At 31.4% G+C, this 8588-nt stretch overlaps 1 long non-coding RNA gene across 1 annotated transcript; it reads right to left on the bottom strand.

Moving 5' to 3' along the window:
• Positions 1-4252: 4252 nt before the first annotated feature.
• On the bottom strand, positions 4253-5861 carry LOC146957148 (uncharacterized). Its single transcript, XR_015022301.1, has 3 exons — positions 5466-5861; positions 5076-5142; positions 4253-4542 (listed from the first exon to the last, which is right to left on the bottom strand). It is a non-coding gene; the product is annotated as an uncharacterized LOC146957148 (long non-coding RNA).
• Between the last annotated feature and the right edge of the window lie 2727 nt (positions 5862-8588).

Genomic DNA, 8588 nt, shown 5'->3' with positions numbered 1-8588 from the left:
AAGTAACTCTAGTTTATTCTCACTATACTCTAATAATAATCAACACTGATAGTATTATTTTACTAAACTAAAACAAAACAAAAAAAAATATATACATGATTTCCTTAAAAAAAAAAATACAGGATAAAAACGTGACGATAAAAGGTAGAAAACAACTAATATTAAAAAGTCATATTTTGTGGCCTTGAATGATTTTTTCTAACGGTAATTTTTTTTATTGAAAGTTGATGTATAAGTGATACTCCTTAAAAAAAAAAATACAAGTGGTACTTCATCTACATGTTAGGATTTAGTATAAGTACTAAGTAGTACCATATTTATGTCCAAAAATTTAGATACTTCTTCAAATTATCTAGAAAACTGCTGTTTTGACATTCAAACCTTCATAATAACACATGGAAAAACCCAAAATACCTCCGGCGGTAGTTAACTACCATTGGGGGCTTTTTTTGAAATTTCCATGTGTTGTTAGGAACTTTTAAGAGTAGTGTTATATTGACATCTAAAAGCCAACAACCATCCCCACACCGTATGGCTCCCACACTGAGCAACCAAGGCTTGCACGGATCCCAAGAAAATAAAAATGATTAAAAAAAATCAATTTGTACACTTTACCATATAAAAATACGGTGTGGACAACTATTGGGTTGTTCATCTATCATTTCCCAACTTTTAATAGTTAGAACAGCAATTTTCAATTATCTATCTGGTTATACAATCTAGCGGATTGACAAAGCACTCATAGAAAAGAGACGATACACCTAATTGTTTTCCCAAGAGACATTGTCAAGAGATTCTCTTGATTGTATCAACAACCTTTGTGACCTTGAATAATCATAACTAATACTCTTAGGATACCAAGTTGCATATTTTTTTTTTTGCTTATATAAAAAATTGGAGTAGTTATTTAAAAAAAATAGCAAAATGATTCCTATACACTCAAACTTCAATCTACCACTAGACATAAATAAATAGAGTGAAGTGATAAATATGATAAGTTTATGATGTGATAGGAAGAGATAAATAGAAAGAAAATAATGTGCAGAACAAGTGCATGAAATAAAGAAAATCAAGTGTGTACAAAAATAAGTGCTCTAAAAAATATTACTTCAGTGACATCCTTCTTGATTGCAAACTGTGGCACCATATTATCCGATGAAGAAAGCCTGCAAAAGCTTGATTATGTAGTTTCTTTTAGAAAGCACAAGCAAAAGAAGCATCATATATATATAGTAACATCTCAATAATAAGAAGATTATGAATTAATGTTGTACTAACAAGACAAACTTCACTTATCACTTGTACGTGTTCAATGACAGTTTCGGATTGTTGCAAAACCAGAACAGTTTCAGCTTAACCGTGTGTGTGTGTGTGTGTGACTGTGTGTATTTGAAGAGTTATTATACTATTCGGCTTCACCTAACATCCGAAAGCTGTCTTTTTTTGACGGAAGATCCAATTACAACTATCATGTTTTTTTTTTTTTTGACGGAAGATCCAATTACCTATCATGTTAGAGTTGTTATTTTTATTAGTAAGAATATATAAACATCCAAAATTTTTAAACATTCATTCAACAACTTTCTTTCTATTTTTTTTTATCACATCATATCAAATCAATTTTTCTATCTCTTTATGTGCATAATAATGAGTGGGTCATCACTTAAGATACCTTGCGAGGGCGGACATATGTATTGGAATGTTGGGGCATATGCTTACACCGTGTTTTGAGAAAGAAAAAAAATTAGTAGCAATTTCTTAGTTTAAGTGTTTTTTTTTCTTGTCAAGTAGGATGATAGTTACAATTTTACCAAGGTAAATAAGTGGAAAATTCATATTCGAACTCCTACTTTTACATATATAATACAATGTCACTTATAAATGTTTTGTTGTAATACTTTTTTATCTTAGTGTTTTGTTGTAATCCAAACCAAATGCAGTTTTTGTAGTTTTCAGTTTGGGTTGGTTCAATTTTAATAAAGTAGCAATTTCTTCCTTACTTTTTACTTTGTCTGCGACTAATAATTTATCCATCCAAATTATATTTTACTCCCTTCCTTGGTTTGTATTGACAAAGTTTCCTACCCGTATATCAAAACATGTTTGGTAAGATGATGGAATGGACCATATGGGTGATAATTTCTATCATCACCATCAATCTTAACTTCAATAGTATCTAATTTAGAAACAATACTGATGAGAATACTTAGATAATCATGTATGGTCCCATTTAGAATGGACAAATGCAATACTTGTGCACACAACACAACTTGTGCATTTACCTACAGCAACAGGTTTTGGTGGGGTCAGGTGACCTGCTAAAAATAAATAATTAATTAAAAAAAACATATTATATTAGGAAATATTGGTTTTATTGTTTTTGCTGAAGACACCCCCCAAATCTGAAAATGCAGAGTAGCAATTCAAACTTACTAACCATTTCATTAAGAATTTACTGGAACCATTTCAATCAATATTTACTACAACTTCACAGTAATCATCAAAACAAGAAAGTTCTACAATTTCTTCAATGGAAAAAAATTCATGAACCCATATTCTGCAATTTCTTCACAGTAATAGTAAAAAAAAATAATAATAATCTTGTCATTTGTTTCTTCATGAATCTTGTATCTGCTTTCACAGTTTCTGAGAATTTTTGGAACTGAAAATTGATTTTTTATTTAGATCTAAGATTGAGGAAAAAAGCTATTGTGAATTGATTTTTTTTTTAACAGCAATGTATTAATACCCAATGTCCTCACAAGATGGAAATACATGGAAATGGAAAGGAAAGATACGAGATGGTTGTCAAACCCATAGCAGAAACACGGCACAACCACCAAAATAATGCAGAAAATAACAAACAAACACCAGCACCTAAGCCAACACATCAAAGGCGATGACAGAACCAAAAACCAAGCACAGCTGATTTTAACATCTCTTGGTTGATTTCTGACCGCCGTCCAAGATTCCTCCACCATTCCGAGATTCAGTTTTTCGCATAATCCATTTTTTGTTTTACAATTTGATGAGACTTCTCTTGTGTGAATAATTATTTCTCGAAATTACTGTGAAACGATAAATCAAAGATTTTAACATTTGTTTTTGCAAGAACCTTAAAAAAATTAACTGCAATTGGCTTGTGGATTTGCAAAATATGTTTGTGCTTTCTCCTTGCCATTCAAATCCGATCAAAACTACATAAAAATCGTTGATTTTTACTGTGTATCGAGCGAGATCCGTTCGGGTCAGGTCATGGGTCGAAACAACCCGTTTTAAAATCACGGGCGAAGAAGATGAGTAATGATAAAAATTGGCAAAAAAAAAAAACAAAATTGTACCAAACCAAGAAAAAAAATTGTACCAACCAAGAAGACTTCGAACCAGCGACCCGTACGTATTACACAATAATATCACCACCTGTACAAAAAATCATGTACTTATGAATTTTAAGGATTTTAATTTTATTTAATTGTTGTTACCAGTTTTGGATAGAACACAATTAATCAATAATTTAATTCATTTTATTATGGGTTGACAAAAGCCTACCATTTTATTTATTTAATTGACACAAGCCTAAATAAAATTTATATTGACACAAAATTAATTTTTGTGTGTGTCCAATTTTTTTTTACCTAAGCGGACTAAAGAGGAAATACGAACTCGATTTTCGACGACCCGAAGTTTTGTTATAAATCAATCGCACATATTATCCCTTAGTTGAAATTCAAAGTTTATGGTTCATTCTAAGTTCAATTAAGTCATATCCAACAATCAAAATGATTTTGTTTGATATCCTTTATCATTTGGGTAAGTTTCAATCAGAAGATAACCAAATGGATGGTTTGTTAAATCAATTTATCTCTATGATTCTGATCAACGAAGTTCGTGTTCCTAGTTAACTCTTAGTTCAATTAGGTCATATTCTACGATCGAAATGATTTTGTTTGAAATCGTTTGTCGTTTGGGTAAATTTCAATCGACTGACGATGGCAATTTTCTTCTTATAAGAACGGTTGGAAAAAAAGTTGATGCTCATTCTACGCACTCAACATATATACTTTTAATTAATTAAAAAGAACAATTAAGTATAACAAGCCTTATCACATCCCCTGAAAAAAAAAAAAAGGAGCCTTATCGGTTATCACATGGAGCAAAGCCAGAGCCAAAAGAATGGAACTGGAATGTTGTAGGAGCCTTATCAATTATCACATGCACTTTTTTTTCCCATTATTTTTCTAAATACAGAATATCAATTCAAATTAAAATAACATAGCATATTCAAAATTATCATAGAATTGCATAATATTCAATCTACATATTTTTATTTAGTGCACACAAAAAAAAAAGTAGTTTCTAAATATTCAATCTCATTCTTTCTTGTTCGTATCCTTTTCATCCCTTTTCACCCATCTTGTTCATATCCTTCATTTTACACCATTACAACAATATCAACTTCACATTAGAAGAAAAAAAGTTCTGAAAGTATGAATTAATCAAACTCATACTTCTTGTGAACCAAATGGAACCTCCTTAGCATACCTAAAATTTGAAAGACATTATCACCATAACAAATGTGAAACATTGTTCATTAAAAAGCATAACAACAAGCAAAAGAGAACTCCGTACAAACCATAATCAACTAGCAATACTATTTTGGAGGTACAGGAATAGTGTCATAAAAGGTTAACCTAGTCTCTAATAATAAAGTCTTGTAACCAAATCCAAACCATATATGCATCACAGACTCAAAAATTAAACAAGTCGTATGCATCATTTTCATATCCATTCTCCACATGAGAAGTAGATTCCAAAATTAGTACTAAATCCATGAAAATTCATTTTCACAAAAAATAACTTATATAAAACTAAGGATCAAGCATCGTTCATTAACATACAACAACCAATGAGTCATCATGCCTTTGTATGCATATTCATACATCCATCATGCTAGCTACTCAAGATAAGGGTGGCTATAACAAAATAAACATTCAACCATTAATCTCAAATCTAACAAACTGAAGGATATCAAAAAGCAAAGCCAGACAAATTTATCAAAACTGTTAAATCCATACCTTTTTCAAAACCATAGACTTATACAGTCTCTAGTCAAACACGACTTCTTGAAGGGGGGTGTTGGTCCTGAACAAAGAAATAATCAAATCTCTCAGCCTTTGATCGAAACAAATGATAAATTCAGATAGCATCACAAAAATTCAGTTCAAATTCATTTGGTTTGTATACACATAACAAACGAGCCACATTTCAGCAAAGTCTTCATCAACAACTACAAATACTAACAGATCCAAAAGATTCAAACTCGTAACCAATATCAAACTGTTATTAACAACATCACTTCCCAATCCCTAATTTTGATACCGTAAAAAATTCCCAATTCTCAATTCTGAAGCCCTAAAACAAGCAATTGGAGAAGGAAGGACAAATTAAAGAATCAGTTGGCTTACCTTGGCTTGGAATGACAGAAACGTGATTCTTTTGTTGCCGCTTTGGGTGACAGAACGTGATTTATGTGAGAAGAGGATAGAAGGAGCTTGCGACAGAGAGAAGAGGAGAAACGTGATTTTTGAGAAGGGAAGAGAGAAAATTTCAGTTTTTGATTTGGGGGAAGAGAGAGAGAGAGAGAGAGGTAGTAGGAAGGGTTTTTAGGTTTTGATTTGGAGAAGAAAAATAGAACAGATGGAAATCAAGTTTTATTCAATTTGGGACTTTTCCTAGAAATTAAATGGGGGAAAATGTTGGAGCCAAGTAAAAATAGTGAAATTGAGGGGCAAGAGGGAGATGAAATTTGATTATTTTGATATGAGAGGGAAAGTGAAATGGGAGGGAGATGAAATTTGGTTATTTTGGCATTGAAGGGAAAGTGAAATGGAAGGGATATGAAATTTGGTTATCTTAATCACACCCTTTTATTGGTAAATATTTTTGTTTCACGTAATGAATAATAAATAATAGTAAGTCTAACGTATTTTACTTAAAAAAAAAAAAAGTAAGTTTGACGTATTTGCATTTACGTTTCAATAATATATTTTTTTCGAAACAAAAGTTGATTATTGAAATGAGGCTAGAATTTGAACGGCAACGAATACATTCAATTAGACCGTTGAAAACGACCTTAATAGACCAATAAGGATATAGAAGGAATGAAATTGTGAAAAATAGAAAAATGATGAATTTAAAAAGGAAGATCTAATAAAGCCCAACTCTAATAGAAAGACATTAGATGAATAGTTAACATGTAAGTTGATCTGAAAAACTGTCACATTAGAAGCACAGTTAACATGGAATCCACTGAAAGAATCTTGCAGTGAATGTACTTAGATGAATGTTTAATGACTACATTCTTCGACCTAAACTAATACAAATATCTCAACACGACTGATCAAACTCACAACTCTTGCCCTAACTGAAAGAATCTTGGAGTCAAAGTACTTGAATGGACGTTCACTGACTAATCAAACCCTTTTATCGACTAAACAAGCTTAAAACAACAACCCTAATGACGACTATAAACCTAATGACAACATTCTTCGACCTAAAATAATACAAATATCTCATCACGAATGTATAATGACTAATTAAATTCTTTATCGACTAATCAAGCTTAAAACTCTAACCCTAATGGGAAGATTCTTCAACCTAAACTACTTCCAAGATTTCAGAACGAATTAGCAAACTCACAACTCTTACCCTGACTGAATGAATCTTTGAGTCAAAGTACTTAGATGACCTAAACTACTACATAGACTTCAGCACGACTGATCAAAATCACAACTCTTACGCTAACTGAAAGAATATTAGATCCAGAGTACTTGGATGAATGTTCCACGACTAATCAAAATCTTTATCGACTAATCAAGTTTAAAACTACAACCGTAATGAATGTTCCACAACTAATCCTTAAAGTGTTTAAGTGTGTGTTCTTGTTGATTTGTGATGAATGGTTTAATCAAGATCCGTTTTCAATGGGATTTCTTCCGCAAAGAGGATTAATATTTTGAAAAACCCCTCTTAAAATCCCTTCACTTACAACTCTAACCCCGATGACAACTATAACTGTAATGACAAGAATCTTTGAGCTAAACTAATTCAAAGATTTCAAAACAACTGATCAAACTCACAACTCTTACCTTAACTGAAAGAATCTTGGAGTCAGAGTACTTAGATGAACGTTCAATGACTAATCACACTATCTATCGACTAACCAAGTTCATAACTCCAACCCTAATGAAAACTATAACCCTAATGACAATATTCTTGGACCTAAACTATTTCCAACATGTCAGAACGACTGATCAAAATCACAACTCTTACCCTATATGAAAGAATGTTGTAGTCAAAGTACTTGGATGAATGTTCAATGACTAATCAATTTTTTCACCGACTAATCAGGCTTACATCTCTCACCCTAATGACAAGATTATTGGAACTAAACTACTTCAAAGATGTCAGAACGACCGATCAAACTCAAAACTCTTACCCTTACTGTAAGAATCTTGGAGTCAAAGTACTTGGATGAACGTTCAAAGTACTTCAAAGATATGCTTTTTATCGTCAAAGATGTCAGAACGACTGATCAAACTCACAACCCTTACCCTACTTTAATAATTATTATAATTAATGTGTATTACGTCATAAATCTACTTTAATAATATTATATTCTAATAACAAAACTAATTTATAAATTCAATACACACAACAAATTACAACTATTTTTTGAACACATTCAAACTCACAACTCTTACTCTAACTGAAAGAATCTTGTAGTTAAAGTACTTGGATGAAAGTTCAGTGACTAATAAAAAATTTAACCGACTAATCAAGCTTAAAACTCTCACCTTAATGACAAGATTCTTTGACCTAAACTAATTCAAAGATGTCAGCACGACTGATCAAACTCACAACTCTTACCCTAACTGAAAGAATCTTGGAGTCAAAGTATTTGGATGAACGTTCAATGACTAATCAAACTATTGTTATAGACTAACCAAGCTTACAACTCCTAATGAAAACTATAACCCTAATGACAAGATTCTTCGACCTAAACTACTTCCAAGATTTCAGAATGACTAATCAAACTCACAACTCCTACCCTAATTGAAAGAATCTTGGAGTCAAAGTACTTACATGAACTTTCAATGACTAATCATACTCTTTAACACCTAATCAAGCTTGTAACTCTAACCCTCACGACAATAGTCTTCGACCTAAATTGTTTGGAAGACTGCTTGTAGTTAGATCAAGAGGTCACAACGACTAATCAAACCCACAACTCTTACTCTAACAAGAAGAATCTTATAGGGAAAGTACTTGGGTAAATTTTAATTGATTAATCAAGGTATTCACTGCGTTCATTGTAATTAATTATTTTTATCGTTATTATTTTTTAAACAAATTTTTACTAAAACATTTTTATTTCAATAAGTACAAAATTGCTAAATTAATGAGTACAAGATAGTTCAATTTTGACTTGGATTACAACATATAACTTTGCTTTTATTGGAGTCAAAGTACTTAGATGAATGTTAATTGATTAATCAAGATATTCACTACGTGGTTTGTATTTAATT

The sequence above is a fragment of the Medicago sativa genome, chromosome 1 (assembly GCF_051527215.1).
Source record: "Medicago sativa cultivar Bolivia chromosome 1, Bolivia_mono, whole genome shotgun sequence".
Taxonomy (NCBI): domain Eukaryota; kingdom Viridiplantae; phylum Streptophyta; class Magnoliopsida; order Fabales; family Fabaceae; genus Medicago; species Medicago sativa.
Note: the sequence above shows the minus strand (reverse complement) of the source record. Positions and strands in the feature narration are given on the sequence as shown.